At 42.7% G+C, this 23,156-nt stretch overlaps 1 long non-coding RNA gene across 1 annotated transcript; it reads left to right on the top strand.

The window, feature by feature from the left end:
• The first annotated feature begins 1,075 nt into the window (after positions 1-1,075).
• On the top strand, positions 1,076-15,606 carry LOC138644658 (uncharacterized). The gene is made up of 4 exons (XR_011314638.1): positions 1,076-1,239; positions 7,718-7,748; positions 9,217-9,479; positions 15,420-15,606. It is a non-coding gene; the product is annotated as an uncharacterized lncRNA (long non-coding RNA).
• Positions 15,607-23,156: the final 7,550 nt, after the last annotated feature.

The raw sequence follows: 23,156 nt of genomic DNA, 5'->3' as shown, positions 1-23,156 counted from the left end.
CGTGTGAAGGGGGCCTAACAGACACAAAAAAGTTAAATGTTATATTGTGAAGCATAGATAAAATTGAGAAGACTCTGGCTGCTACGACTATGAATGAATGAACAAAAATTGAATCCATAGGTCCCAGCTAGAGAAGAGCATAGCACACATATGATGTCACACCAGCCCTGGCTAATCAAAAGCTGCTCAGGGGCACCGGAAGATAAGAGATTTGCAGACCTCCCGTGTAGCCGCCAGGTACCGCTGATAAACTAGAATTGCAAGCTTTGTCCATGTGCAATTCTAATACTAGTTGATAGTAATGAGCGAGTGTGCTCGTTACTCGAGATTTCTGAACATGCTCGGGTGTTCGCCGAGTATTTTGGACGTGTTTGTAGATTATTTTTGTGTCCCCGCAGCTGCATGATTTGCGGCTGCTAGACAGCCTGAACCCATGCGGGGATTCCCTAACAAACAGGCAACCCTGCATGTGATCAGGTTGTCTAACAGCAGCAAATCATGCAGCTGCGGGGACACAAACATAACCTACGAGCACGTCCTAAATACTCGGAGAACACCCAACCATGCTCGGAAATCTCGAGTAACGAGCACACTCGCTCATCACTACTAGTTGACCATGAATTGGTAGGTTGTGAGTGGTTGTTTCATCAGTATTTTGCCTCCGCCTTAATCCCGGGGGGCTGTCGCATCCTGCAGTGGATTACTTTCTGATCTTAGTTGGTAAATATGGCTGCCTTTTTCTGAAATGTCTTCTGTGCCAAAGGAACATATGGGGGCCCCTCCGCTACCGGGCCGGGTGAAATCGGTACCTCTGTACTGTCTGTAGCTGCAGAAAAATGCACATTTGTTACTCAAACCTATGTATATATTTCAAACAAGACGCTTGTGCCAAGTCCTATCAGAGGTAAACCGCTATAAATGTTTATATGATGTAAATCTATTTGCACAACACAGTTACAGTATTAGTATTGCAGTCCTTGACTTTGATGTCGACATACGGTCATTGCTGAGTATTTGTCAGGAGTCAGGGTGCGGCTTGGCAGGAAGTGCGCTGTTACTGAAGCAACAACAGTGGTTAACTTGATGTCATTGGAAACTTAAGACCTGTGTGTTTCCCCTCCAACTATTTCACTTTTGTTTGCTCTCGCTTGTCATATCCTTTTAGCTCTTCTACTTCACTGCACATTCAGCTTGGTTGTTCAGCACTGAGCAGACACTGATCTCTGGCACCAGCAGAAGGTATGTGCACTGTCCCGGAAGCCTCCGATCACTGCAAGATCAATACTTATATCATCTTTAGAGCTTTCTAGGATAAGAGTCAATAATTTATTATAAAAAGAATGGAACAACTATAACTTAAAATAATTTATTTATTCAATTCCATATCATCTCAACGTATCCTAATATTGGTGCATTTGTATGTGTTTCCTATGTGCTATTAAGAGTAAGATAATATCTAATTATGTAAAATCCTAAAATAATTACATGTTTTTGGTGGCAAAATGATGTCTAAGTATCACATAATGTGAAATTCCGCATGTTCTACATTTTTGCCGCATAAATATAATATAATGCATATAATCTCTGAAACATGCTGCTCATCTATACAGCGATAATACTAATAGGGGAATACACCTCCCATCCAGTCTGCTCTATCCTATATCCTGTTAAATGGATAACGTACATACTAAGCTTACGATATTCCCCCAGCGAGATGGCAGTGTGCCCAGGGGTCATTTGATCATTGCATGACTTTTATCACTATTCCAAAGGTCATTACTATAGGAAGCGCCATAGTAAACTACTGTAGTAGAGAAGCTGCTGGGTGACAGTCTCTTCCTTCGCACACCGTCAGGTATTTAATATTTAGGAGCCCATGTGTATGTATTGTATATGGATTCTAATTTTACATAATTACCTATACATATTCTAGGTGTAATTAAGTTTCAGCATATAAATAGACTTATTTGGGGAATGTGAAGGCACCCCGCAGTGGGAGTATATATAGGATGGATATACTTTAAAATCCTGTAGTGAAACCCCCTTTGCAGTTGGCCTGTGGATTATGTGTCCTGCACATTCTTATGGATATGTAACATGGTGCAAGGCAGTAGTCATGGGTGTGATACTCGTCCCTTAAGCCCCACTATGTTACATGAAGGTTGGGGTTGTGGCTGGGGGTGTGGACTTTGTCTATGGGAGCGCTGCGCCCTTGCAGGCCACATGTTACCGATAAGTGTGGTGGGCCAGGACCAGATGTCAAGGACTTCAATGAGGGAGACTTTCACTCAAAAATAAACTTTTTACTAATGGGGATTATATACAGTAGATAGCGGGTGCACAGCTTAATGAACATTTCCTTCACAATATGGAGCATTTTCACACACCGTCTCAGTTCCTTCCTTAACTCGGATGGTTTCTGTCTCCACTGGTTCACCTGCCTTCACCACAACCCAGATCCATACTACAGTCCAGTTAGTGAGAGTCCTACTTTCAACCCACATTTCCGTGTCCTCTCGTCCGCTTGCCAATATGGCAAGTACTTATCTTTTTTGCTTCTGATATTCTCTGTTCCATCTGGGCATGTTACCTCCCCCAGTTATAAACTCGGGGCTGTACTGCTAGGTGTCCTTTCCCAGGACCCATCTCCCGTTAATCACTCTGTCCTTCAGTCACGCTATCCTCTAACTCGGTCTCCCTGAGTTAGGGAACCCATGTCACGTGGCCCTGCTGACTGGTCAGACCTTAGGTCTGCTTCTGGCACATGTTGGGCCCTATCTAACAACCTGACAGGAGACTATCATCTGTGTCACTTAATCTTAGCACCTCCCACTTTGGGCTAGTCCCAAACATGAATCCTAACACTCCCTAGTGTCTGTCAGAATACAACAATAATAATATGCATATCTCAGTTCACATTATACACCATAACAATACTCGTGTCTTCAAGGAGGAACGTAGGCAGTATGTCTATCTCCTTATAGATAAGTAGATTATGTATACTACATTTGTATAAGTCTATATATAAACATCCTGAATGTGGCTGATAAGTCTAGATACAGGAGACATTGGGATCTGTATATATTCATTATATACATTCACATTACTAGCCATATTTGCTTCATCCTCAAGGAAGGTTAGGACATGGAGGCCACTGTGTGTGGTTATATCCTCACTATATGCTGTGTTGTATATTAATACACCAAAACAAAGATATTGCATACAACTTCATAATAAAATGGCAATTTTATTAAATATGGATTCATAAGTTGTGTAAAATATCTATAATAATGTATCTATATAATAGGTGACAAGACTGATTGTATAGAACACAGAACATTTGATATAGAAATGAAAAGGCTGTAGTGATGGATTCTTAAGACTGCGCTGTCATCACAGCAGACAAGAAATATTACTCCAATGCAATTGTGGGAGCAGTAAGGTCCTTGATTAGTATTGACATAAAATTCACAAACCGGTTTTCAGCCCCGATCTGAAGCTTTTGGCATGTGAATATACATCTTGTCACACTGAGTGATTTAAATACTATGTTTTGGCATTGAAACCACGATGGTGGCGGGGATTGGGAGGAGAGAGGAAAAGACAGCATTTAAATGACCATTCACATCAAAATCCTGGTGATAAATTTCCTTTAATTGAGATATATACATATATGTCACCAAGATTGTGATACCCCATCTCAGAGCAGCATGATGTAGGGACAGAGCCACTGATTCCTGACGATGTATCACTTACTGAGCTGCTTGCTATAATTTTGATAAAATATCTGTTTTATCAACTGTAGATCTAGCAGTTCTCTGAATGCTGTGCACTGTGTAACCCCGCCCATACCACCGATTGGCAGCTTTCTGTGTACACTGTGCATAGGCAGAAAGCTGCCAATCATGGGTGTGGGGGTGTGGTTGGATTGCTTAGCTGCAGGCCAAGTAGCCCTCTCTGCTGAGAATTTCCTACTGATAAACAGTGAATTTATAAAAAGGCTATGGTGACATGTCCAGTAATCATCAATTAGAACAGATCCAGCAGCAATCTGTTGACAAAGTTATGCGGATGCATCTTTTTTGTCCGCCTGAAAAAAATGATTTCAACTGTGTCCATTTTTTTTTAACCTTGAAGTCTATGGCAATGGATCTGTTAATTAGCCGTCAGTTTTTCTCCCATTTGAAAAGGATCAGGTTTTTTTAACCCCTTCATGACATGCGCTATATATATATATGGTGCATGTTTGAAGCGGATGTATGGAGCGGGCTCACGCAGCGAGCCCGGCCCATACCTGGCAGGTGATGATGGCTGTGTATTATAGCCAGGACGTGCCTCTAGCAATCTCTGACAGAGGCATTTAACATGCGCCGACGCGCATACATGTGATTACCTCCTCCCATTGACGCGCCCATGATGTGATCACGATGGTTTGGCATGATGACCCCTGTGCTTGTCAGTATGGAGCTCCAATAAAACTTCAAAGGAGACCGTGATTTCTGCTGTGTACACTGATGCTGTGACATATAGCACATGCGATCAGACTATTGCATCTTCAAGTCCACTCTAGGGGCTAACAAGAGCAGAAAAAGGTATAAAAAAAAGTTGAAAAAAATAAAAAAAATAAAAGTTCAAATCACCCACCTTTCGCCCCATTGAAAATATAGATATAAAAAAAATAATATAAATACACATGTGGTATCACCACATTCAGAAAAGTCTGATCTATCCAAATATAAAAACAATTAACCTGACGGTGAACTAATAATAACTAAAATGACGAATGGCAAAATTATCTTTTTTTGGTCGCTGCAATTCCCCAAAAAAGGCTGTAACAAGAGATCAAAAAGTTACATTTATCCCAAAATAATAAAAACATCGTATCGCCTTGCAAAAAAAAACCTATCACACAACTCCATCGGACGAAAAATAAAAATGTTACGAGCCTCAGAAAATGGCGACACAACTCCAAATATTTAAAAAAAAAATTCTGACTTTTTTTGCCACCAAAATAAAAAAGAACTGGACATGTTTTCTGTCGCCGTAATCAAATCGATGAGGAGAATCACATTGCATGGTCATTTTTACTACAAACTTTACATTGTAGAAACAATTCCAAGAAAACTAGGCTAGAATTGTATTTTTTTTCACAATTTCACGGCACTTGGATGTTTTATTCATGTTTTTGAGTACACTATGTAGTAAAATTAATGGTGTAATTCAAAAGTACAGCTCGTCCCTCAAAAAACAAGCCCTCATATGTGTCTGTGGACAGAAAAATAAAAGATATGAATCTTCTTAGGGAAGAAAGGGAGGAAAAACAGGAAACGCAAAAACAGAATTTGGCTGCGGGGTGAAGGAGTTACAGGGTCGATTCAAAGAAAAAAGATACCCAACTAAATTAATCACACATGCATATTAAAAAGCTGAAAAAACAAACCAAGCAGACTGTCTACAGCCAAGCAGTCAGGAAAAGGACAATAATGCATTCAAATTAAACTTCATCATTAGTAAAAAAAAAATCCCATTTAGGCCTCCGCAAAATACTGGAGAAAAAATTTACCGTAATATTTAATAATGACTTTAATGGTCAGTTTTTTGAAAGTGAACATCCCAAGTAAATTTCCATAACATTCTGTGATACACCAACAGTTAAAAACATTCTGGCCTCTAGTAAATTGAAAGAAATTTGTAAAGAAATTGTTACTCTACCTGGAAGTTACAAATGCAGAACCACAAACTGCCTGAGTTGCAAAACCATTCACAATCTGTCACCACATTTGACCTATCTAAACTATTAATATGGCCAAACAGGTTAAAGGGAATCTGTCACCCCAAAATTCGCCTATAAGCTAAGGCCACTGTCATCGGGGGCTTATCTACAGCATACTGTAATGCTGTAGTTAAGCCCCTGATGTAACCTGAAAGATAAGAAAAAGAGGTTAGATTATACTCACCCAGGGGCGGTCCCAGTGCGGTCCGGTCCGATGGGCGTTGCGGTGCTGGTCCAGCGCATCCCATCTTCATAAGATGACGCCCTCTTCTTTGCTTCATGCCGTGGCTTTGAGGGCAGAGCAAAGTACTGCAGTGCGCAGGTGCTGGGCCTCTCTGACCTTTCCTGGTTCCTGCGCACTGCAGTACTTTGTTCTGCCCTCAACGGGGCAGATAAAGTACGCCTGCGCAGGAACCACGACAGAAGCAAGGAAGTGGATGTCATCGTATGAAGATGGGAGGCGCTGGACCCACACCGCGACGCTCATCGGACCGGACCACACAGGGACCGCCCCTGGGTGAGTATAATCTAACTAGTTTTTCTTATCTTTCAGGTTACATGGGGGGTCATCAACAGCATTACAGAATGCTGTAGATAAGCCCCGGTGGCCTTAGCTTATAGGCAAATTTTGGGGTGACAGATTTCCTCTAAAGACGGCGGAGGACAGTGATCCCTGTATGCCTCATATCAGATGTGCTGTTGTGAATAATCTCTTATCACTTTATATAAATGACCTCTTCCAGGCTCTGGGTAGGACGCTGCCTCCAGAGCTTATTATACATGAAGAAGAGTTACCAGAGTGAGACAAGTAACTAACACAGAAAAGGAGAAATTAACTTTGTCTTCTTGCAAACACATTTTTGCAGCTCTCTGAGCTCTACTGTATTGCAACAATATCACAACCCTGTCTGCCTGTAAGATGGAAGTTAAAGTTGAGAGGAACCTGCAGATGTGTCAGTTATAATGGCACACAGCTCTGCAGTGAGATCAGGAGAGCAGAGAGCTGCCATCACACATCACATTGTAACCATCACACATCACACTGGTAACTACACCTTCATGTAAAATAAGCTTTTTATCCCCTATGTTGTGCCATAATGAAAATGCCTTTGTCACTGCTATGTGAGAGGTAATGCATTGTTTTGGGTGTATTCTGTAAGGCTGTGTGCACACGATGCACATTTAGTGCAGATTTAGTGCAGAACTGCAGTGTTTTTTTCTGCGCAGAAACGCTGCAGATCTGCACTGTGATTTACAGTACAATGTAAATAAATGTGAAAAAAGCTGTGCACATGGTGCAGAAAAATCAGCGCAGAAACGCTGCAGATTTCAAAGAAGTGCACGTCACTTCTTTTGTGCAGTTCTGCAGCATATCTGCACCCCTCCATTAATAGAAATCTGCAGTGGTAAAATCTGCACAAAAACTGCACAAAATCCGCATCAATTCCGCACAAAAAATGCACTAAAAATGCATAAAAACCGCAGCTGCGGATTCTGCCAGGAGGTGCAGATTTTGTGCAGAAAATTCTGCACCAATTTTCTTTCGTGTGCACATAGCCTAAGTATCTACAAAGGTCGTGTAATACTCCTGTTGGGTGTGAAAAACTGGAATGTTTGCATATTTTAAATAACACAGTTAATGTGATATATAGAAAACAATGGGAGAGGACTAGGCACTGACTAAGGGGACTAAAGTGCAAATTTAATAATAGGAATAAAATGTAAAATAGTATCTGCTGTACACTATAGAAAGAATATACAATAGCTAATACTTTATACCCTGATGTATTGAACTGATATAATTTAAGGGAACCTGTCAGCTGCTTCATGTTGCCTGAACCACACGCAGTATGAATCGTAGTCTGGCTGCGTAATTGCTGTATATTGACGTAATAAGACAATTACTGTACATAGCACATTATTATATTTTTGTCTTTTTTTCAGATTCCAGTTATAATGGGAAATTCAAACCCAGGTTAGTGTCAACAAATTTTTTCCATTGCAATTTATGTACTAAGTATTCTTGCACATGAGTAATATACATTGTAAGAACAGAACTCTTACTTCAAGATTTGCTAACACTTTCTCTTTCAAGTCTCTCATCTATACAATATCTTAACATATCCAAACAGTATGGGAATATGATTGTGTGGAACTGCCAGGCTATCAGTCATAACAGCTTCTATGGCGCTCACCAAGGAATGGATCCACTTTAAATCATAGGTTAGGTGCCTTGATGAATGGGAAACCAAAGAAAAGGACATTGGAGCATATTTATGGATCCGCACCAGGGCTCCAGTGCTAACCTCCCTTAAATCAGTGGGTATCACCTACTTTGGTCGCTGTTCGTAGCCCCTGACCGGCTAAGCAAGTACTTATTCACACTACTCACAACTCATTCTAGTGGATTGTAAAGTAGCAGCTAGTTGGGTCTTTGCACATCTTTCCCTGCCTTTCTCTTGTGCTGTCTGTGAAAATTCCCACCTCCCCTGAATAGACATTTAATTTCATGGTAAGACCAGCAAAGGGCAGGAAAGGAGGCTACAAGAACATTATATTCTTATTATGAGCTTCTATTGCCGCCCTAGGTCCTGGCCCTCCAGTGCCTAGTAACAAATACTGGCCCAATCCTCTCCAATATTTAGACAATGCATATGTAGATAAAACTGTATGAAAATATATCAAATTTAGCACAATGGTGCATGCCAGATGATAAATTAGCCACATCTTTAGATATTTTTTTGGCTTTTCACTACCTCTTGAATGAAGTGTTCCAGTGGTATTCGATTTACCATTTCCAATCCCCTGCAGGTTCTCTTCTGGTAGTCACCTGGTCCCCACTGATCTCAGCTTCCTGATCACATCATTGACACCCTGGAAATGGGTCAAAATACTGGCTCACTGGTGCAGCAATGACTTACCCCAGCCAGGAAATTGCTGAATGCCATTTCCAGCCATTTCCAGTATTTTGAAGATGAGACGAGGAAGCAGAGACCAGAGGACTAGACAAATGCGGGACAGGACCAAGAAAGCAGTCTGAGAAATTTAAAAAAAAACATCATATTCCCTAGAACATCTGTTTAATTCACGTGACATCATTCTGCGCATTATTGTGTTGCTGTCAGAATATTGTGTGCATGCACTTTGTACTATGATATCACTATATGCATTGCTCCACTACTGTGACATCAGTATTTCCATGGTTCTTAAGCTTCAATACTTAAATAGAATATCATTGTGAACTTCACGTTGTTCAATATTTTTAGTCTGTGACCTCACTGTGTACATTGCCCTTGTGCTGTGTGATCACTATGTGCATTATTCCATTACTGTTGAACTCTGAGTGGAATATCAGCAAGTTTATGACCTGGCTATACCTGAACATGTTTGCAAATTATTATGTTTGCTATTTTAAAAATGTTATATTAAATTATTTGTTTCAGGCCCACATTTCCATCCTCCACCTGGGCACCTGCACCATCCCCACCACCATCATCCCCATCCTGGATATCCTCCAGGTCCACATATACACCATGGTCCTCCTGGACACTTTGGACCACACATACACCATGGTCCTCCTGGACACTTTGGACCACATATACATCATGGCCATCATGGACACCATGGCCATCATGGATTTCATGGCCATCATGGTCATCATGGTCATCATGGCCATCACTAAACTTGTATATTTAGCCATGGCAAGGTAAGTCTTGATTAAGGAATTAGTATTATAGCCCTTGTTTGATTTAACACTACTTTTTTTGATGAATGTAAATGTTTAAGATTCTCACCTTGATGCAGTTATTAGCCATGTAATATGCAAAAAGATAATGACTGTATTTGGTAGGTGTTAAGTGCAGAGTAAGGTGAGACTGCTTTACACACTGAAGAAGACATCCTACACAACCTATCTTCCCTCAGGACAGCAATATACGCAGGTAGATATGTTGACCTTCAGCTGTGTTACATCAGCTAACAGTTCTGTTCCAGGGCCTTGCCAAGACATGGACTCCAGTCTCTTTGGCAGCTTAGAAAGGAGATAATCCAGTAGGAGATCCCATAAAACCATGCATATTTGCTCAAGACATATGGAAAAGTCATATGCAGAGTACACAGCCTCAGCGACTAGGCATTTTGCTAGAATACATTTATCAAAAACAATTATTTAGTTACAGTACATTCGGATTTGCTGCTGAAAAGCTTACTTGTAATTAGTGGTTGACTCCAATCTGACAAATTGGGACTTCTTTTCCTAATTGTTAAACTAGATCTAAGATACTGACCTAAAATGATATTTTCAGGGGAGGACTATAAGGGGTATATAGACGTTGAGCATGTGTGACTCTCCACCATTCAAGATTCTTAATTCTTAGGAGCTTCAGAGGACCCAACAATCAGACCTCCAGCAATCAGTATACAGTTATATGAAAAAGTTTGGGCACCCCTATTAATCTTAAGCTTAATGTTTTATAAAAATTTGTTTTTTTTGCAACAGCTATTTCAGTTTCATATATCTAATAACTGTTGGACACAGTAATGTTTCTGCCTTGAAATGAGGTTTATTGTACTAACAGAAGAAAATGTGCAATCTGCATTCAAACAAAATGTGACAGGTGCATAAGTATGGGCACCCCACCAGAAAAGTGACATTAATATTTAGTAGATCCTCCTTTTGCAAAAATAACAGCCTCTAGTCGCTTCCTGTAGCTTTTAATGAGTTCCTGGATCCTGGATGAAGGTATTTTTGACCATTCCTCTTTACAAAACAATTCCAGTTCAGTTAAGTTTGATGGTCGCCGAGCATGGACAGCCCCCTTCAAATGAACCCACAAATGTTCAATGATATTCAGGTCTGGGGACAGGGATGGCCATTCCAGAACAGTGTAATTGTTCCTCTGCATGAATGCCTGAGTAGATTTGGAGCGGTGTTTTGGATCATTGTCTTGCTGAAAGATCCATCCCCTGCGTAACTTCAACTTTGTCACTGATTCATAAACATTATTGCCAAGAATCTGCTGATATTGAGAGGAATCCATGCGTCCCTCAACTTTAACAAGATTCCCGGTGCATTGGCCACACAGCCCCAAAGCATGATGGAACCTCCAACAAATTTTACTGTGGGTAGCAAGTGTTTTTCTTGGAATGCTGTGTTTTTTGGCCACCATGCAGAACGCTTTTTTGTATGACCAAACAACTCAGTCTTGGTTTCATCAGTCCACAGGACCTTCTTCCAAAAAGAAATTGGCTTCTCCAAATGTGCTTTTGCATACCTCAGCCGACTCTGTTTGTGGCGTGCTTGCAGAAACGGCTTCTTTCGCATCCCTCTCCCATACAGCTTCTCCTTGCGCAAAATGTGTTGTATAGTTGACCGATGCACAGTGACACCATCTGCAGCAAGTTGATGCTGCAGCTCTCTGGAGGTGGTCTGAGGATTGTCCTTGACTGATCTCACCATTCTTCTTCTCTGCCTTTCTGATGTTTTTCTTGGCCTGCCACTTCTGGCCTTAACAAGAACTGTACCTGTGTTCTTCCATTTCCTTACTATGTTCCTCACAGTGGAAATTGACAGGTTAAATCTCTGAGACAGATTTTTGTATCCTTCCCATGAACAACTATGTTGAATAATCTTTGTTTTCAGATCATTAGACAGTTGTTTTGAGGAGCCCATGATGCCACTCTTCAGAGGAGATTCAAACAGGAGAACAACTTGCAAGTGGTCACTTTAAGTAGCTTTTCTCATGATTGCATACACCTTGCTATGAAGTTCAAAGCTCAATGAGGTTAGAAAACCAAACAAAGTGCTTTAGTAAGTCAGCAAAAAGTAGGTAGGAGTATTTAAAACAAGAAAATGATACGGGTGCCCATACTTATGCACCTGTCAAATTTTGTTTGAATGCATATTGCACATTTTATGTTAGTACAATAAACCTCTTTTCAAGGCAGAAACATTACTGTGTCCAACAGTTATTAGATATATGAGGTGGTGCTGTGATCACTTACCAAAGCTTTTTCACTACTATCCCCTGATGACATCTTGTTTCAGGTGGGTGGTGGAGACGTGACTGCAGCTTCAGTGGCCACTGACACACTTCATTTGTGCCAGCTGCCCTCATTGTCAATGGCCGCTGCCACAGTCCCTTCTTTTATGACCGCTGTGTGTTTCCCTGAAATGAGACATCGTCAGGGGGAGGTGACAGAAGCAGAGTGAGTGACAGCAGCACTGCCGAACAGCTTTTGTCACTGCCCTTAAACAAATCATTATCAGGAGTGCCGCTGCTGTCACCTGCCCTGCTTCTATTACTATCCCGATAGTGATTCATTTGAGGGTGGTGATAGAATATCTGGGGCCGCTCTCGTCACTCACCCTGCTTCTATCACCGCCCCCTGATGACATCTCATTTCAGGGAAAGAGATACGGGCGATAGAAGCAGGGGCTGCTGCGGCGGCCACTGAAGCTGAAATCATTTCTCCATCCACCTCCCAACACAGTATGTCATCAGGGAATGGCCACCCACTGATGATTTACTGTTTCAGGAGGGGTGATAGAAACTGCGGGGAATTGACTGCAACCTCAGCCTCCTGTGATGTCCAGTTTGATTCTCCTCTAAAATGAAATATCACAGGAGGTTAAAAAAAAACAGATATAGGGGATGGCTCTATAGGGAGAAGAGCATGGAATTTTAAAAATAAAGCAAATTACAAAAGTGGTTAAGGCTTGAAGATATATATTTATAAAGGGAATTATAGTCTTCAGGCCACTCTTTTAATGTTTCAGCATACCAAGACATTTTGGACAATTTTATGCTTCCAACTCTGTACGAACAGTTTAATGAAGGCCCATTTCTGTTCCAACATGACCTTACTCATTGCACGAAGAAAGTAGCATAAATGAGCCCTGGCCTCAACCTTCTCCAACATCCTTTGGGATGAACTGAAACAAAGATTGTGAGCCTGACCCTCTCATCCAGCATTAGTCTCTGGCCTCACAAATGTAGCTCGTGTGAGTCATGTATGAAAAAGAAAAAGGACAAAACAAGGCGTTCCTTTGTGTAACATTGCTGGTTGGACTAATATACTGTCGAAATTGTAAATATGCACTTACCTTGGAGGTTATGCTCATCAGCATAGCATACAGTATATATATACAGGTGCTTCTTACAAAATTAGAATATCATCAAAAAGTTAATTTATTTCAGTTCTTCAATACAAAAAGTGAAACTCATATATTATATAGAGTCATTACAAACAGAGTGATCTATTTTAAGTGTTTATTTCTGTTAATGTTGATGATTATGACTTACAGCAATTGAGAACCCAATACTCACCCTACTTTTATCACCACCCCCTGATGATGTATCATTTCAGGGAAAGAGATACGGGCGATAGAAGCTGGGGCTACTGCAGCGGCCACTGAAGCTGAGATCATTTCTCCGTCCACCTCCCAACACAGTATGTCATCAGGGAATGGCGGTGACAGAAACTGTGGTAATCGCCACCCTCTGATGACTTCCTGTTTCAGGAAGGGTGATAGAAACAGCAGGGAATTGACTGCAACCTCTGCCTCCTGTGAGACTGCATTATATCAATCCTTTCAAGGCTGCGGTTATCCAGGTTGCTTATGCACCTTTTTCTACCACACTTTTTCCTTCCACTCAACCTTCTATTAATATGCTTGGATACAGCACTCTGTGAACAGCCAGCTTCTTTAGCAATGACCTTTTGTGGCTTAACCTCCTTGTGGAGCGTGCCAATGACTGCCTTCTGGACATTTGTCAAGTCAGCAGTCTTCCCCATGATTGTGGAGCTACTGAAACAGACTAAGGGACCTTTTAAAATGCTTAGGAAGCCTTTGCAGGTGTTTTTTGTTAATTATTCTAATTTACTGAGATAATGACTTTAGGATTTCATTGGCTGTAAGCCGTAATCATCAACATTAACAGAAACAAACACTTGAAATAGATCACTGTGTTTGTAATGACTCTATGCAATATGTGAGTTTTTTGTATTGAAGAACTGAAATATGTGAGGAAAAAATACTGTTTGGGCTCATGGCAGTGCTTTGAAGAGAAGGAGCTCCATTTGACTTTTAAAATGTAAAATTTGTTGTAACAATAAGTGGACAGGATGTTGTATTTGGAGAGCCCCTGATGTCCCTAAAAAGTGGAAACACCCAACAAGTGACATCATTTTAGACATTAGACTCCTCAGGGAACTTATCTAGATGTGTAGTGAGCACCTTGAACCCCCAGGTGCTTCACAAATGTTTGTAACATTGAGCAGTGAAAATCAAAAAATCTAATTTTTCCTACAAAAATGTTTTTTAGTAGTGATGAGCGAGTGTACTCGTTGCATAACTTTTTTATGATATTCTAATTTTGTGAAAAGCACTTGTGTATGGATTACTGACACGTGCTCCATTGCTGAACTTAACTTTGGCATTGTGGGTAACTGGATGTCTCAGAGGGAAAAAATTGCAGTGTTTTACTGGCGCTCTTTAAAGAAAGCTAAATAAAATCTGATTTATTTTCCATTTACGGTAATATATATGGTTAAAAATAGTATTAAACACAAGTTCACATTTATTTCCTCTGTGATGTCTGCTGTATCAGCCACGATCAGTGTTTGCACCGTCCAAATCTGTTTAACCCCTTAGATGCTGCTGTCAATAGTGACTACATCATTATAAATGGTTAACAGAGTGTGGGCGCTTCCTCTTTATCCAAATTGGTGGTCTCAGACCATGATTTTGTGGTCCTGATGTTTGCCATGGCAATTCACGCTTAAATAGCGGCCTTGGAGTCTGACAGGTGTAGCATTCTGGACAGAAGTTAGAGACATTTAGGTGGTAATAATACACATTTTCATTTCTGTCATACCACTTTGCATTAATTCCTGTAAAGCACCTGAAGGGTTAACAAACTACCTGACTGCAGTTTTCAATATGTCAGGGGGTGCTGTTTTTAAAATGGTATCATATTTGGGGGTTTCCCAATATATGAGACCCCCAAAGTCACTTCAAACATGGATAAGTCCCCCCAACATTTTTTTGTAAATTTCCTTGAAAAAATGAAAAATTGGTGCTACATTTGTAAACCTCCTAAAATGCTAACAAAATAAAATAACATTTTACAAATGGTGCTGATGTAAAGCCGACATGTGGGAAATGTTATTTATTAATGGTTTGCTATGGTATGACCATCTGGATGAAAGGAATAATCATTAAAATTTTGAAAATTGCTAATTTTTTTAAACATTTTTCTCAAATGTTTGATATTTTTTATAAATAAACACAAAACATATTGACCTAAATTTACCATTATCATAAAGTATAATGTGTCACGAAAAAACAATCTCAAAATCACTGGGATTTGTTGAAGCGTTGCAGAGTTATTACCTTACCACATAAAGTGACACTAGTCAGTATTCAAAAATGTGGCTCCGTCACTAAGGGGTTAAATCTCCAAGGTGCAATGTGGTTGGTTGCTATAGATAATAAATGTATTTTTTCTTTGCACCATTTTGACACACATCCTTCACTTTTTCTACTTGTCTTTATGATTGTGATAACTAATGTAATGAAATCTGAACACTATACTACATATAATTTGCACTAACTTTTATTTTTGCTATTTTGTATTTGCAGACATGAAGTAAAATATTGATATTGGCAACTTGCAAGAAGATTGTTCCTCTACCTTAATAGCAACATATAAAACCAAACAGAAAAGTCTGTATGCTTTAATAACTGAGGGATACATTACTGTACTATTGCAATGACTAAAAAAGACTAAATAAATGGATGATTTTGTGGTTGATTTATTAATTAATTACAGAAGGGTCTTTTATGGGTTATTTATTTGTGCTCGGTTTCGGTTATTTTTGCCCCATCAATTAGAGATAAACGACACTGTTTTGCAAATCAATGGAAAAATGCTGTGGTTTTGTTATGGGAATTTTAGCATCAAACAACCACTTTGTTCTTTGTAAATTTTTATCTAAGGGGTCATGCAGGCATCCGTGGATTTCAGTCCGATCTTGGACCGCAATACATGGACTGGCCGTGGGTCTCCAGACCCGAGTGCGAGAGTCTCATAGATATGAAGCTGACATGCTCAGGTTGGGAGACCCATGGTTAATCCATACAGTAGTGGTCCGTGCTAGGACCGATTGGCATTGACATCTGCATGAGCGCTTAGTCTTAGAGCTTTCATTGGGCATAAAAGTTCAAAGAAAAATTGTATTAAAAAAAAAAACAGTTCCACCACCATCATACGGTACTTTGAAGAAAAAAAAATCTATAAATACCAAATAAAGCTTTCAGGTATTTCCATGTCATGCATCAATGAGCCTTGAGAGCTCATGACCCTGTCCCCAGCTCTTCAGATCTGTTGCTTGGACCACTTTTGGTTGGTACTTACCACGTCTTACATAGCAAAAAACATAGCACAAGACTTGCAATTTTAGAATTGCTCTGCCTTAGATTTCTAATCTTCACAATGTGGACCATGTCAAAATCCCTCAAATTCCTGTGTATGCCCATTTTCCTTCTCCCAATAAATTAACTTGACAAACTAATTTTTCACTAACTGCCTTATATATGTCCCCCTTGACAGCTTCCATTTTCACAAGATAGGAAAAATTAATATTATTGGTTGTCAGTGTTTTTTTTTTTTTCACCAGATCAGTGTATAATGCTGTAATAAAATTAATATTAAGATCTCAGGAGCAGGGCTCTGACTGCACCCCGCACAGTTTCACGGGTCACAAACCATTAAAGGGGTTTACATATACCAGTATGTAATAGGTGTAGGCCCTCACAGCTGTAATAAGGGGGATTTAGACGTTCAAAGCAGGAGTGATGAGCTAATGAATTAGCTAATGAACTGCAAATGGCCCAAGAAATGCTCTTGCACAGGGACTCTCTTCTGTTTCCATCACTGAACTGTGGTGGGTAATCAGAGACAGCCTTAAAGGGGTATTCCCATCTCCAAGATCCTATCCCAATATGTTTTAGGTATAATAATAATAATAATAATAATAATAATAATATTAGCAAATACCTACAATTTGAAATGTAGTATACTTTTTCTGATTCGCTATGTCGTTTATCCCTATCTTCAGCATCCATGGTTATAACCACTAACAGCTAACTAACTGTCACTATAGGAGTGGTCGTAACCGTGGGATACCTAAGCTACTGCAATGCCTGCACATGGGGTGTTCGACATAGTGAATCAGAAGAACTATGCTAAATGGAGGTATTTGTTAATATTACTATTATTACACTTATTACATATTGGAATATTGTCTTGAAGAGCATTACTTGGGCCCTTCGCAGTTCATTAGCTCAGCATTCCTGCTATGAAGCTCTAAATGGCCCCCTTATTTCCAAGTTGCTTCAATAGTGGGTCCGCCCTGCCATGGTTCATTGGTTTACAACACTGTACTATGTAAGGAGGCCTGTGATGTAAGTCTGATTTGACTTATGCTTAGCTCTTCTGTAGAGATTCAATGTTTTCTTTGCTATTGTTTTCTTTGCTATTCTTTTCTATTGCCCTTGGATCCCACATCATCTGAATATCATTCTATTTATTTTATGATATTCTTTTCCGTCACAATATGATTGACCTGGAAAAAAAATGTTTTTGTGTAGTGGCAAACATTGAATAAAGGTCATCCCACAGCATTTTGGTGCCAGGTTTTATCAAGCAGTAAGCAAGTGTTTTTTTTCACTACCTTTCATTCATCCTTGTTTCCATTTCCAATCCAAATACAGTTCCTCTTGTAAGGGAAGTCCTGCACAGGTTCTTAACACCCAGAAGCAAAAAGAACAGGTTTTACTAAAGCTGGTGCAGCATAATATGATTTACCTTTATGGTGGTTTTTTGGCTGTTATATGACCTATGAAACTGTAGTATTTTTCTTCAAACTTGGAAGTTCTTCTTTGTGAAGGTAAAGCCTTGGAATGTAACAGCTGATTGTAGTTGTTTTCTTGAAGGATTACTAACTTCTTACATCTGTCCTATGCATATGTAAGAGGGTGAACTGTAGTCCCACTGAGAGGGCACTAGGACCCTGTGGTTTTTGCCTGTTGCAGCAGAGGACAGACCTCCCAGAGACAATGTGTGCTGCGGGGTGGGGTCTAATGTCTCGAGTGTAAAGTGAAAGTAGGAAGTGAGAGCTGAGAGAGAAAAGGCGGGAAGAAAAGGAGAAGCTGCTGTGAGATCTTAAAAAGAGACTGTGTGGATTTACTGCAAGTGTTTTTGGAGGAAAAGAAGCTTTTGAGAGACTTTTTGTTGCTAACGTTCCCCTGGAGAAGAGCTAACCTTTTGTTTAACTCTGTGAGAGACTTGTGTTGCTAACGTTTCCTGGAGAAGAGCTAACCCTTTATCTAAGAAAAGACGGAGACTTTGCTAAGAACCCAGTACGAATTTGGAAGTCTGTGGATTCCCTGTGCATTGAGTGGAGGAACAAGTCTGGACAGACTGCTGATACAGAGACGGACGGATTGTCGTGGAACCATTCCTAGGAGCTATAGAAGCAGAGACTACATCGTGAGACCACTAACTAAGTCCCCGGCGTTTGGGCTCGGCATCGGCCGACAAGACAAGAGGAGCTTGCTGTAACTTATTGGCGCTGAAGATATGAACTGGCTACAGCCTCTGCGGATTCCTGCCTGAGAGGAAATCCATCTCAGGATACGGTACCATAGTTATAGATACCCGGGTATCTCTGCTCAGAGTGTTAAATTGTTACTTTAGAGGTGTATCTTATATTAGAGTTGTGTAAGTTATACTCAATGTGCCATTCCAGGGGCTCCCTTAATAACACTACATTCAATTTACACTTGTTCCTGTTTTTAGTTGCCTGTTAGGTAAATTTCTTACTAGTCTGTTGTAGTACACAGTTCTCAGGAGACCTTGGAGTGGCACAGTGATTTCAGCTGCTGCTGAATTGGTGTATCTTTGGGGTGCATCTGCCTTAATATTCTCCATATTAACTTGATTAATTTGCCTTTGAGTAAATACCGTTGGAGATTTCTGCCTTGGTCTTGGTTTGTGACTCACTGGATCTTATTCGGACCTCTGGTCATTACATTTTTGGCGTAGTCGGCAGGATCCAGTGTTTGTCATGGACGAGGGCGAGGGTGGAAATGACCCCGCTGTATTTGCATCCTCCTCGGGGGTTGGGGTTCCCCTGGCAGCCGCTGCGACTCCGGGAGGGTATGTGCCTGTAGGAGCTTTACTTCAGCACATGCCGAAATACGATGGGCGCAATATGGCGTTGCAAGATTGGGCTGAGAGAATCCGGAGTATTCTGCGCATGTGTAATTTGACCCCCGCGTTACGCGCTGATCTGGAATTAAATGCACTGGAGGGTGATATTAGGCGTATGGTGATGGTGCGCCCAGAATCAGAGAGGGATACATTAGAAAAGATTTTGGAACTGTTAGAGGGGAGTTTGGGGGGCCGAGCGCGTGTGGCCCAGCTTCGGTCCCTATTCTTTAATCGTCCCCAGAGAGAGTGTGAGACCCTGATGCAGTACTCTAATATTTTACAAGAGATGTTGAATGAGATGCAGCGACTAGACCCGGGGGCCATGGGGGCGTTCCGGGAGGTAGACCGCTTGCTCCGGGACCAATTCATCACTGGTTTAGCCAATAGACTTCTCCGGGACAAACTGTTGGAAATGGCCCGGGTTGCACCAGAGTTATCTTTCTGGCAGATTTACCGAGCTGCAGTGGAAAGGGAAGAGAAATCAGCCTATGTTCCCGAGGGGTCAGTGAACAGTGCCCAGCTGGAGGAAGGTGTGTCATCAGGGTCGGGGGGAGAGGGGCTTGTAAGCGTGGTACAAGCTTTGCGTGCTGAAGTGAAGGAGTTGAAGCTGAAATTGTCTCAACTGACAGTTGATCCCGTCTCTACCACCTCACGGGAACCTCCTGCCCCACCCCCTGGAACGGTGACCCCGCAAATGGCCAGGTCGTCCTATCAGAATGAGTCAAGCCCTCGCCCACGAGGAACAATCACCTGCTGGAAGTGTGGCCGCCAGGGACACATCTCGCGTTACTGCCGGGCGCTTACAGCCCCAGAAACCCCGTCGCCGGCTTTAAACTTCCGGCCGCTGCCATGAGAGGGCAAGCAGCAGCGGCCCCACCCACACAAAGCCCTCGACGGAATGAACAAGATTTGTTTGCATGTAGTCCAGTGATAGAAGCAGAGTTTGAAGGGCGGAAGATGAGGTGCTTGGTTGACACGGGATCCGAATGTACTATAATGCCTCTAGAAGTATATGAGAGATACTTCAGTCGACTAGTGATTCCAGAGGATGGCCGAGTGATACGACTGACCGCCGCAAATAATGGTCAATTGTCAGTAAAAGGGATCGTGTGGATGCAACTAAAAATGTTTGGTCAAGAGCTGGGGCAGAAAGGAGTAGTACTGGTGGATCACCCCCCTAGAAGAGGGATGGAAGTGACGCTCGGAATGAACGTGCTGTGAGATTTGAATCACCAGATGTATGCCAGTGAAGGACCCCGATACTGGGCCCGTGCGACAAGACACCGACCCACACAGAGAATTCTACACCGTCTAGTGCTGAGTTGCGACTTGCTGAAAAGTGCGGTCCCAGGTGGTCGGGTGGGCCGGGTCCGAGTGACTTCGAGGGCCCCGATCCTGCTGGGACCCAGACAAGAGGAACTCTTAATGCTGCCTGTGGGAGCTGCACAGAGATTGAATGGGCTTGAAGTGCTACTTGAGCCCGCCCGAGAGGGTTCCTCATTTGCCAAGGTACATGTGGCCCGGTCTTTGGCGATTGTGAAGAATGGACGAGTGCCGGTCCGATGCATCAATGTTTTAGATGAAGCTGTTGCAATTCCCGCTGGGACCATACTGGCTGAACTGTTCGTGCCGGCAGAGAAGGTGCCGGAAAATGCAGGGTTCGAATTGCGACCAGACCAACAGTCATCCTGGACATTCGCGGTCGAGGTAGGCCGGACTGAACCTCCTACGGAGGAATGGAATGTTCATGTGATCATGGAGCAGATGGGAGTGGATCGGGAGAAGCTGACCCCCGTGCAGTTGGAGCAGTTGGAGAGAGTTTTGTGGGAACATCAAGAGACATTTTCCCGACATGGAGAGGACTTCGGGTGTACCCAGACGATTGAGCATGAGATTCCAACGGGGGATACTCCACCCATTAGAGAAAGATATCGTCAAATTCCTCCGGCGCTCTATCAAGAGGTGAAGAGCATGGTGGCCAGTATGCTGGACAACCAAGTGATCCGAGAGAGCCGGAGTCCCTGGGCGGCCCCTGTAGTCTTGGTCCGCAAGAAGGATGGGACACTCCGATTTTGTGTGGACTATCGGAAATTGAATGCCCACACCGTACGGGACGCATATCCTTTACCCCGTATTGAAGAATCCCTGTCGGCCCTGGGTCGGGCCAAGTATTTCTCAACGTTGGATTTGGCAAGCGGGTACTGGCAGGTCCCAATGGCTGAAAAAGATCGGGCCAAGACGGCGTTTGTCTTGCCAATGGGGCTCTTTGAGTTCAACCGGATGCCCTTTGGCCTCGCTACCGCCCCAGGAACCTTCCAACGCCTGATGGAACATTGCTTGGGCGATCTAAATTTTGAATCAGTCCTGATATATCTAGACGACATTGTGGTGTTTGGAACCTCATTTGAAGATCATCTGGAGAAGCTGCGTCAAGTTCTCCGGCGGCTCAAGAGCTATGGCCTGAAAATAAAGCCAAAAAAATGTCAACTGTTACGAAACCAGATTGAATATTTGGGGCATCTGGTGACCCCGGACGGGGTACTACCTTTAGCCAGTAAGATTAAGGCGGTACAAGAGTGGCCACCTCCTTGTGACCTGCGAGAAGTGCGGGCCTTCCTGGGCCTAGCAGGATACTATCGGCGGTTTGTGCCTAAATTCTCACAAGTGGTGAGTCCCTTGAATGAACTTTTGAGAGGGACAGTGCTGGGTCCTCGAAATCGCCCCATTCCATGGGGGCCCCTACAGAAAAAGGCATTTGATGGAGTGAAAACCGCCCTAACGAGTGCCCCATTGCTGGCCTACGCCCGGTTTGACACCCCTTTTTTGTTGTATACCGATGGTAGTCTTCATGGGTTGGGGGCAGTACTAGCACAGGTGCAGGACGGCCGAGAACGAGTGATTTCTTATGGCAGCAGATCTTTAAGAGACTCTGAGCGAAATCCGGCTAACTACAGCTCATTCCGGCTGGAATTGCTGGCCCTGGTGTGGGCAATGACAGAACGCTTCGCCGAGTATCTAACAGGGGCTGAGGTGCTAGTCATGACAGATAACAACCCGCTAGCTCACTTAGAGAATGCAAAACTGGGGGCGTTGGAGCAGCGGTGGGTCGCCAGACTGGCCAAGTTCAATTACCGCATTAAATTTCGCTCTGGTCGAGAGAACGGCAATGCAGATGCATTGTCAAGGGTGCCCCTTGGGTCATCCGGGGAAGATGTTGACGAACAACTTAAGGATACTGAAACTCCAGCTTTGGGGCAGATACCTATCTTCCAAAGTGTGGTACACTCAAGTGGGGTGGCCACCGGGATGCCCTGTGTCCTGGGTAAAACACCCTCAGATTGGACAAGAGTCCAGGATGAGTGTCCGGACATTGCACTTGTGCGCCGTTGGGTACAAAACAAGGCCTGGCCCAGTGCAGAGGACAAGGCTCAGTTGTCCATGGAAGGAATGAAACTCCTTCGACAATGGGATAAATTGTGTGTGGAGCAAGGTCTTTTGTATCGTAAGGTGTACCTGCCATCGGAGCTGCAGCATCGGTACCAACTGATAATTCCTGTGGGGATGGGGCCAGTGGTCGCTCGTGAGGCGCATGAGAAGGGGGCCCATTTTGGAAGTGAAAAGACACTTCAGTGGTTGCAGCGAGTCCTCTACTGCCCTGAGTTGGGAGGGATGGTGGCCGACGCGTGTTGGCAGTGCCGAATTTGTGGGCTCAACAAAAGCCCTGAGCAGCGGGCTCCCACATAGTCTATTAAGACTTCAGCTCCACTGGAGCTACTCATGATTGACTACGTGTTGATAGGGTACTCTACGTCAGGGTACTCCTATTGCCTGGTGATGACAGATCACTTTACCAAGTATGCTGTAGCGGTGCCGACAAGAGATCAGACGGCCAAGTCGGCGGCTGAGGCAGTGTGCCGACACTTCTTCCAAGTGTTCGGGTGTCCACAGAGAATACATTCAGATCAAGGGGCCTGCTTTCAGGGGACGCTGATGAAAGAGTTGCACCAGCTCTATGGTATCGAGCAGTCGAGAACAACGCCTTACCACCCTCAGGGTAACGGGGCGTCTGAGCATTTTAATCGGACCCTGTTGCAAATGTTGAG

The sequence above is a fragment of the Ranitomeya imitator genome, chromosome 7, assembly GCF_032444005.1.
Source record: "Ranitomeya imitator isolate aRanImi1 chromosome 7, aRanImi1.pri, whole genome shotgun sequence".
NCBI classification, from domain to species: domain Eukaryota; kingdom Metazoa; phylum Chordata; class Amphibia; order Anura; family Dendrobatidae; genus Ranitomeya; species Ranitomeya imitator.
Note: the sequence above shows the minus strand (reverse complement) of the source record. Positions and strands in the feature narration are given on the sequence as shown.